Raw genomic sequence first — 9,770 nt, forward strand, 5'->3', positions numbered from 1 at the left:
TGGGAATTCTAGTAGCTCTAGTTTTTCTTCCACGGATATTGGTTTGAGATTGGGTTTTCTTACCGATTATTCGTTCTTGATCCATACCTTGTTGATTTATTTCTCTACCTTAATTCTGCGTGGCTTCTCAATTTATGGATATGTGACCATTTCAAGAGGAATGCATTCGTTCATTTTGTTTGGATGTGAAGACTATATGTTGCAATTTTCATTCCGTTGGATTCAGCTTCAATATTTGTCTATCAATGTGCTAATGGTGGTCAACCTCTTCAGGATGGCTCCTCCAACGCGCACGACTCCGAATCCTGATCCACCACCACCTCCACCTCCTCCGGAGGCATGGCAAGCTGTGATGGCCGCAACCAATGCAAACACACAGTTGATCATGCAAATTCTCCAAGAGCGCAATCAAGGCAACCAAGGGAATCAAGGCAGCAATCAGAATCGCTTTGCTTCACTCAACCAGTTCCTTGCTAACGGGCCAAAGACTTTCAGCAATTGTGTTGAGGCAACCGATGCTGACGATTGGCTTGTGGATCTGTGTAAGCATTTTGAGTGCAGTAACGTCAGGCCTGAGGACTTTATCAAGTTCGCTTCCTTCCAACTCAAAGATCAAGCTGCAGAATGGTTCCAGCAGTACAAGGACTCCAGAGGTGGACGTGTTATCACTTGGGATGATTTCCGTCGAGATTTCCAAGCTCATCATATTCCTCAGAGCGTGGTTGAAAGCAAGCGTGAGGAATTCCGCAATCTGAAGCAAGGCTCTTTGTCTGTCTATGACTACAACAAGTTTTTCCAGAAGCTCGCTCGCTTTGCTAAGCAGGACGTCCCTGATGAGAAGAGCATGATATATCAGTTCAGGGGTGGTCTCAGAGAAGAAATTCAGCTAGCTCTTGTCCTCTTTGAGCCCTTGAGATACGATGAGTTCTACAACATGGCACTGAAGCAAGAGGCTGCTCAGTTGAGGTGTGATGCTTCCAAGAAGCGAGTCAGATATGTTACTCCTCCTTCCTCTACTCAAGTGGCCAAGCAGCAGAAGTTTTGGCTTCCTCCTCCTCCGTTTCGTCAGCCGTATCAGCAGAAGAGCAAAGGTGGCAGTGGTTCTTCCCACCCACCCAACCCTGCCTTTCAGAACAAGACTTCGTCTCAAGCTCCAAGATCGAGTGCTCCGTATCACCGTCCGCTTTCAGAGGTCATGTGCAACAAGTGCCAACAGAAGGGTCACTATGCCAACAAGTGCTTCAACCAGAGGCGTCTTCCTCCTCCTCCTCCTGTCAGATCGGCAAGTACAGATGTGGTCAAGCATAACCCCAAGCACGCCAAGGTCAACTTGCTGAATGCAGCTCAGGCAGAGGAATCATCAGATGTCATCATGGGTAACTTTCCAGTTAACTCTTTTCCAGCAAAAGTTCTTTTTGACACTGGTGCATCGCATTGTTTCGTGTCAAGATCATTTGTTTCCAAGCATGACATCGTTTCACAAATGTTGGGTAAACCTATGGGAGTGGTTTCTCCGGCTAAGTCTATGAGGGCTACTTCAATAGTCCCGGATGTTTCTATCATGATGGGTGATTTCAAGTTTCTGGCTTCTCCAATGGTTCTTGGTAACTCGGATATTGATCTTATTCTCGGGATGGATTGGCTTTCTAAGCACAAGGCTCAACTTGATTGTGCAGCCAGGCAGATTCAGTTAACTCATTCGTCTAAGGATGTAATTGTCTTTGCCGCGAATGACGATACCATCCGTCTATTTTCTCTCAATGAGAAGGGTGAACTCGATGCTATCTCGCAAATTCCAGTTGTTTGCGAATATCAAGACGTCTTTCCAGAAGAGCTCCCAGGAATGCCTTCGCACCGGCCAGTTGAATTCGTTATTGATCTTGAGCCTGGTACGGAACCTGTGTGCAAACGTCCTTACAAGCTCGGACCTGAAGAGTTGAAGGAGCTGAAGAAGCAACTCGATATTCAAGAGAAAATGGGTCTCATCCGGCCTAGTTCTTCTCCGTGGGGTTGTGGTGTTCTTTTTGTGAAGAAGAAGGATGGAACGGACCGACTTTGTGTTGATTACCGTCCAGTGAACAAGAAGACCATCAAGAACAAATATCCACTTCCCAACATCAATGAGCTCTTCGAACAACTCAAAGGTGCCCAAGTATTCTCCAAGCTTGATCTCTGTATGGGTTATCATCAAATTCGAATCCGTGAGCAAGATATTCCCAAGACAGCTTTCAGGACAAGCTTTGGTTCTTATGAATACATTGTCATGTCTTTTGGCCTCGCCAACGCTCCTCCGACGTTCTCTCGCATGATGAACTTCATCTTCAACGCCTACACCAATGACTTGTAACACCCTCGATGCGACTATAGCTCCCACGTGTCGAGGCACGACTTAGAGACATAATCGCATTGAAGGCATATGTCGCAAGTTAGGCAATCTTCACAACATCCCATGTAATATAAATAATAAAGGGGAGATAACATAGTTGGCTTACACTCGCCACGTCAATCAAGTACATAAATAACATTACATCATCCAAACACTCATGGCCCGACTACGGCGCCAAAATAAAAGAGAACCCAACATGCGACAACGGTCCCGTTCACCCCCAACTGGGCACCACTACTGATCATCGAGAAAGGAAACATAGTAACGTTGAGAGTCCTCGTCGAACTCCCACTTGAGCTCATACGCATCTCCTGGAGCGGAATCATCAGGCCCTGCATCTGGTGTAATAGTAATCTGTGAGCCACAGGGACTCAGCAATCTCGCACCCTCGCGATCAAGACTATTTAAGCTTGTAGGTAAGGCAAGGTAAATATAGGTGGAGCTGCAGCAAGCGACTAGAAAATATGGTGGCTAACTTATTCGCAAAAGAGAGCGAGAAGAGGAGGCAAAGCACGAGCGAGAAACTAGAGAACAACCTGCGCAAACATTACTCCAACACCGTGTCCACTTCCCGGACTCCGCCGAGAAGAGGCCATCACGGTAACACACTCAGTTGATTCATTTTAATCAATTAAGGTTCAAGTTATCTACAACCGGACATTAACAAATTCCCATCTGCCCATAACCGCGGGCATGGCTTTCGAAAGTTCAATCCCTGCAAGGGAGTCCCAACTTAGCCCATGACAAGCTCTCATGGTCAACGAAGGAATAGACCTCCTCCCAAGACGTTCCGATCAGACTCGGTATCTCGGTAATTCAAGACAACTCTGACAATGGTAAAACAAGTCCAGCAACACCGCCCGTTGTGCCGACAAATCCCGATAGGAGCTGCACATATCTCGTTCTCAGGGCACACCGGATAAGCTAAGCGTATGGGAGCCAACGTAACCCAAGTTGCCAAGGGACGGCCCCGCACGGTGCTCTAGGTTGGACCAACACTAAGAGGAGCACTGGCCCGGGGGTGGGGGGTTAAAATAAGATGACCCTTGAGTCTGCGAAACCCAAGGGAAAAGGCTAGGTGGCAAATGGTAAAACCAAGGTTGGGCATTGCTGGAGGAGTTTTATTCAAGGTGGACTGTCAAGGGGTTCCCATTATAACCCAACCGCGTAAGGAACACAAAATCCGGGAACATAACACCGATATGACGGAAACTAGGGCGGCAAGAGTGGAACAAAACACTAGGCGAGAGGCCGAGCCTTCCACCCTTTACCAAGTATATAGATGCATTAAGATAACAGAGTAATATAATGATATCCCAACAAGTAAATAAATTTTCCAACAAGGAACGGCCTCCAATCTTCACCTGCAACTAGCAACGCTATAAGAGGGGCTGAGCAAAGCGGTAACATAGCCAATCAACGGTTTGCTAGGACATGGTGGGTTAGAGGTTTGACATGGCAATTTGGGAGGCTTGCAAGCAAGTGGTAGGCATCGTATCAATGGCATAGCAAAAGAGCGAGCAAACTAGCATAGCAAAGATAGTAGTGATTTCGAGGGTATGATCATCTTGCCTGCACAGTTGTCAGAGTTGACTGGATCCTCGAAAGCAAACTCAACGGGCTCCTCGTTAGCGAACTCGTCTCCCAGCTCTACCCAAACAATACAAACAAGCAACAAGGATACAATCAACCACGTGCAACTCAAACAACACGATGCAAAGATGATATGCTATGCGGAATGCGATGCGGGATGCAAAATGCAAGATATGACAGGAAATTCATGAACCTGGCCTCAACTTGGAAAACCAAGTGTGCCACTGGAAAGATGAGATGAAATCGCTTGAAAACGATATAAAGAACGCCGGAATCGGAGTTACGGTTTGGAAATAGCAAGCGATTCAAAAATGACACCGGTCTGCGATTTACAGCAAGTAGGCATCTCAATGCAATGAGATGAACATGCTACAGCACCCAAACATGACAACAAAATACATGGTAGGGATGCTTACAAGATGCTTAACAAAAGTCTACACTGAGCTACGGCCAATTCATCCATTAATAGGTTCAAACAAACATGGCGAAAATGCAAATGGCAAACAGATCTCAGACTTGGTGAAATTAACACTTGTCTGAAATTTCAGATCAGGTAGCCCTCTTCGGAGCAACAAAACTACATGCTACAGGACCTGAACATGGCAAAGTAAAGCATGGCATGGAGATACTCAAAGAGCTTAACAAAAGTCCCTTAGTGACCTTGAGCCAAAAGGGATCAGAAAATACAATTGCAAGCATGTGAACATAGCAAAAACATAATCAGTTTTCAGACTTAGTGAAAACTGACACATGCTGAAATATAACTCAAGTAGGCATGTTTACGAGCTCGATGCACTCACTACGGTGCAAGTCATGGCAAGACAAGCATACATCCATCAAGAAGGCACAAAATGCAAGCTAGACATGGCAAGAACAATAGCATAGCATGCACGGATCAACTACAACACCACCGGCAAAATTGCAAACAAGTTGACAATCTGCCCAGATTCACAAAGTAGCAAAAGTAGAGCTTGATTGACTCAAGCTAGGGTGCTCCATAATTGCAAACAAAGACATGGATGGATAGAGCACTACAATATTAACAAAACTCCCTTACTGATCATCCTCAAAAGAGGCACGGATCACTAGGAAACAACAAGAAAATATGGCATCATGAGATAAACAGATCCAGGACTTAGTGATATTACTAAGTCCCTGAAAATAGAATTAGCAAGTGCATCACTTTGCAAGCTTGCACTAGTCACCACACACATCCTAAAAATACATGGGTTGCACCTCTGGAAAGATGACAAAACCCTTAACAAAACACATGTAGAGCATCAGGTCATAGCATGCACACATTAATCATGGCAAAAATGACAAAAGTGCTAAACAGAGTAGCAGATCTGACAATTAACTCAAGTAGCCCTCTTCTAACAGCATTTCGGGCATCAAGATGAGATCAAATGAAAATGATGCAATGGAACAAAATGATGTACTCTCTGAGATGAACATTTTTATATGCTATATGCATGAATTAGAGCTACAGATGCAAAGTTACGGAGCTGCGAACATGAGCACTTGGACTGAGAATTTCGGGACTTAGACAAAAAAAATCAACCTCTAGGGTTTTTTTGGATCTAGATCTCGCGCACAGAAATCGAGGAACTCCGGCGAGGAACTGTAGCTGCCGGAGAGGAGGAGGTTGCCGGCGACGAGGGGGAAGCCGGACAGCGGCGGCCGGCGGGCACGGACGCCGGTGGCCGGGGGCGGCGGCGCAGGGCGCGATGGCGGCGGCTGGTGGTGGCGCTGGCGGGCGGAGGCGGTGGGCCGGCGAGGAGCTTCGGGCGCCGGCCGGCAATGGCCTGCGGCGGCCGGATCCGGTGGAGGCGGCTCGGTGGCGGCGTGAGGAGGCGGCGGGCGCGGGCGTGAGGAGGCGGCGGCGGGGCAGCTCAGCCCAGGCGGAGGAGGAGGAGGGCCCGCCCCGGGCCTGGCGGGCCGGCGGGAGCGAGGCGGCGGGGATGTGGGCGCACGCCCACGTGGCAGCGCCTGATTGGCGCGGGCGGCAGTGGCGATTTCGTCCGGCGGCGGCCGGACGTGTCCGGTGACGGCGGGGGCGATTTCTAGGGTTTCGGGGAGAGAAGGGATCCGGATTTCGGGGGGTGTTTAAATAGGCATAGAGGGAGCTCAGAGAGTCCAAATGAGGTGCGGTTTTCGGCCACGCGATCGTGATCGAACGCTCTAGATGATGGAGCAGAGTTTGGTGGGTTTTGGGCCAAATTGGAGGGGTGTTGGGCTGCAACACACACGAGGCCTTTTCGGTCCCTCGGTTAACCGTTGGAGTATCAAACGAAGTCCAAATGGTACGAAACTTGACAGGCGGTCTACCGGTAGTAAACCAAGGCCTCTTGGCAAGTCTCGGTCCAATCCGGAAATGTTTAATCCCCACACACGAAAGAAAGTTAGAAATGACCACCGGAGGAGAACGAAGCGTCGGAATGCAAAACGGACAACGAGGAAAATGCTCGAATGCATGAGATGAACACGTATGCAAATGCAATGCACATGATGACATGATATGAGATGCATGACAACGACAACAACACACGGAGACAAAAACCCGAACCCGAGGAAATAAATATAACTTAATGCCGGAAATGGCAAGAGTTGGAGTACAAATAGGGAAAGTTACATCCGGGGTGTTACATCTGTTGCCCAGACTTTGCGCATGCACGAGATCAAGATTGAAGCACTAGCCCAAGCCAGAGATTGAAGGACCAAGAGATTTGAAGAACCACAACACACAGTCCACAGAGACCAAGATCGAGCCAGAAGAACAAGATATCGGCAAGAGAAGGGCCTCCCTTGCCGGGCAGGCGAGCCCAGCAAGGGGCAAGGCCATCGCAAGAAGCAGGCAACCAAGGCACCCCGGCAAGGTTTGCCGGGGCTCGCGGGGGCAGAACCACCCCACCAACCACTCAAGCGTGACCCACGTCGTCAATCAGTGCGGTGTCAACCCACAAGATGATTAAGTGGTAGCCATTCGCCACATGGCGGCCATTTCCTACAGAAGAAGCCTACAGATGACACCCGTCCTGCGACGTGTCAAGGGAGGCGCGGAGCTAGCAAGATAGCCCGGCAATCTTTGCCGGGCGACCAGTGATGTGCCACCAAGCGGCGCATTTAATGCACCTTGTCAGCCTGCAGAGTTAGGTATGATAGCATTGTTCATTATCATATCAGTGGATAATGACTACTTTGCCATTGTGGTGACACCTTAATCTATAAAAGAAGGCCCATGGCACTCGTAGGAGGGGTTGGAAAGTTCATGAACCCAAGCCACCATACGTGCGTAGTCGCTGCGGTCCCGAGGCGAACCCTGCCGGGCAAGTGTACTACGCATCACCACGTTCATTCCACCATCAATCCACCAAAGCGGGAGTAGAGTCTTACGCCTCACGATGACCGAACCTGGGAAAATCGCTTGTGTGCTCCCTGCCACGCTGCCGTACGCTAGTCTTCTCTTTGTGCAACGCGACGTCCCCCTGCCAAACCAGCAAGGGGCCACCTGGTCCCATAGGTGGCCGCGGACATCCCGTGACACAACTCAGCTGCTAATACCTTCAAATATGCTTTGTCTCCACTTGTGTCTAATCTATAAATTTGAGTTGAATACTCTACCCTCGAAAATTGTTGCGATCCCCTATACTTGTGGGTTATCAAGACCTTTTTCTATCGCCGTTGCCGGGGAGGTAGCTATATTTGTTGAGTCAATTGGGGTTATTATCATATTATCACTATGAAGAATCTGAAGGATGTTAAGACTAATATTTTTCCCTCAAAGACGAGGGGAGGTAAGGAACTGCCATCCAGTTCTGCTTTAGATTCACCTTCTATTATAAGTAAACTTGCAACACCACCACATGCTATTAATTCTAATATGTCGCAAGTTATTGATGATATTACTTCTTCTATGGATAATGCTTATGATGATGCTAGTACCTTGCTTGATAATGGTGATGTGCCACTTGGTGAATTTCTTAATAAACAAATTGCTAGAGTAATACAACATGATGTTGTTGAATCTGATGATGAGCTTGAAACTGAATCTCCTGAAACAACTGCTAGAACTAGCCTTCCTAGATATGAATTGCCTAAGCTACCGGAAGGTTATGTTATGAATGAGGAGACAACTAGAGATATTCTTGCTTGTAGGGATAGAGATGATCTAGAGAAATTATTATGCAAGTATAAAGAAAAATCTTTGAATGCTAGAATGAAATATGACCCTAAGTTTGCTACTTCACCTATCTTTATTGATGATAAGGATTATAAATTCTCTGTCGAACCAGGGTTAATTACTTTGGTTGAATTTGATCCTTTCCATAGTTATGAAACTCAAACTGTTGTGGCACATCTTACTAAGTTGAATGACATAGCCACTCTTTTTACACATGATGAGAAAACTTGCTATTACTTTATTCTCATATTATTTCTGTTTAGTCACTGATCGTTGTATGACTTATTTATTTTTAGAGTTGTGTTAGATATCTTCCCGTGATTCCCAGATCTTGATCATATATATTTGCATGTATGATTAGTGTACGATCAAATCGGGGGCGAAACAGAAAAAATATTTTCGGCTACCGAAATTCTGGCCTAAAAACTGCCCGGGGGTCTCCAGACTTTTTTTTCTTCCGAAACCTACTCAGACAAGGAAACATGAATCGGAAAAAAATGGATCTCGAAAACAAACCTAATATGAAAAGACCTCGGATTGGTGGTGGATATATGATGGTAAGATATGGCAGCGGTTGTGGTATATGGAAGCGGTGATGGTATATGGTAGCGGTGGTGGTATATGGATACGGATTGGTGGTGATATATGGATACGGATTGGTGGTGATATATGGATACGGATTGGTGATGGTATATGGATACGGATCGGTGGCGGATAAACGGTGGTGGTAGATGGCAGGGGTGATGATGATGGTGCGGTGGCGGTGTGACAACTTATGACGAGAACTCGAAACTCTAAAAGACTAGAAGCTAAGACCAGCAACTAGACACGACGATGCAACTGCAAATTCAACAAAGCAAAAACCCTAAAAAGATTATGCAAAGGCTCAGATTGGTTCGGATATGATGAACTAACCCTATTTTTTTGGCTTTTTCGTGGACTATAGGTATGAAGGACGGACTCGATCTAAAACTACGAAAACTATAAAATCTCATCGAGCAACCTGGAAATCTGATACCAGTTGATAGAGGCGAAGGTGTCCCGATGTTTCGATGAGATAGCTATCGTTTTCTATGGGAGTTGACTTTGACGATCCGACTACGAACGTGTGAAGACGTCGCACCTTAGCAATCGCTAAACCAACTTCCAAGGGTTATTGACCATGTCGGCGCACGATCAACCTAACCACGAGGGTCTATTTCTTGCGAGCAAAACAAAGAACAAGGAAGAAACTGAGATTGCAATCTGGATATTGCGAATATAAGAGGAAAACTTTATTGATCAAAGGTGGGGTTCTGGACATTGAACACAAACGAAGTACGTGAAGTTGCAGCTATGGCGAACTTTAATCTAAACAAAACCCAAAGTGTAAACGATGCCCTAAGGGCTGTATATATGGAGGAAGAGGGGGGAATTTCGTGGCCATTGGAGGAGGGGTCCGAAACCAACCCTAACTCTTGTTTCCCCACACATACGGAGTCTAAAAACAGCCTATAATCAAGTATTTCAAAATTACATGGGCCTGGCCCAAAAATAAGGTGACGCAGCACCTAGAATAGCCGCTAGATGAAATTTATGAAGTGGCATCTTGTATATTTCGTCCAAGGCTTC

The sequence above is a fragment of the Triticum dicoccoides genome, chromosome 3A, assembly GCF_002162155.2.
Source record: "Triticum dicoccoides isolate Atlit2015 ecotype Zavitan chromosome 3A, WEW_v2.0, whole genome shotgun sequence".
Taxonomy (NCBI): domain Eukaryota; kingdom Viridiplantae; phylum Streptophyta; class Magnoliopsida; order Poales; family Poaceae; genus Triticum; species Triticum dicoccoides.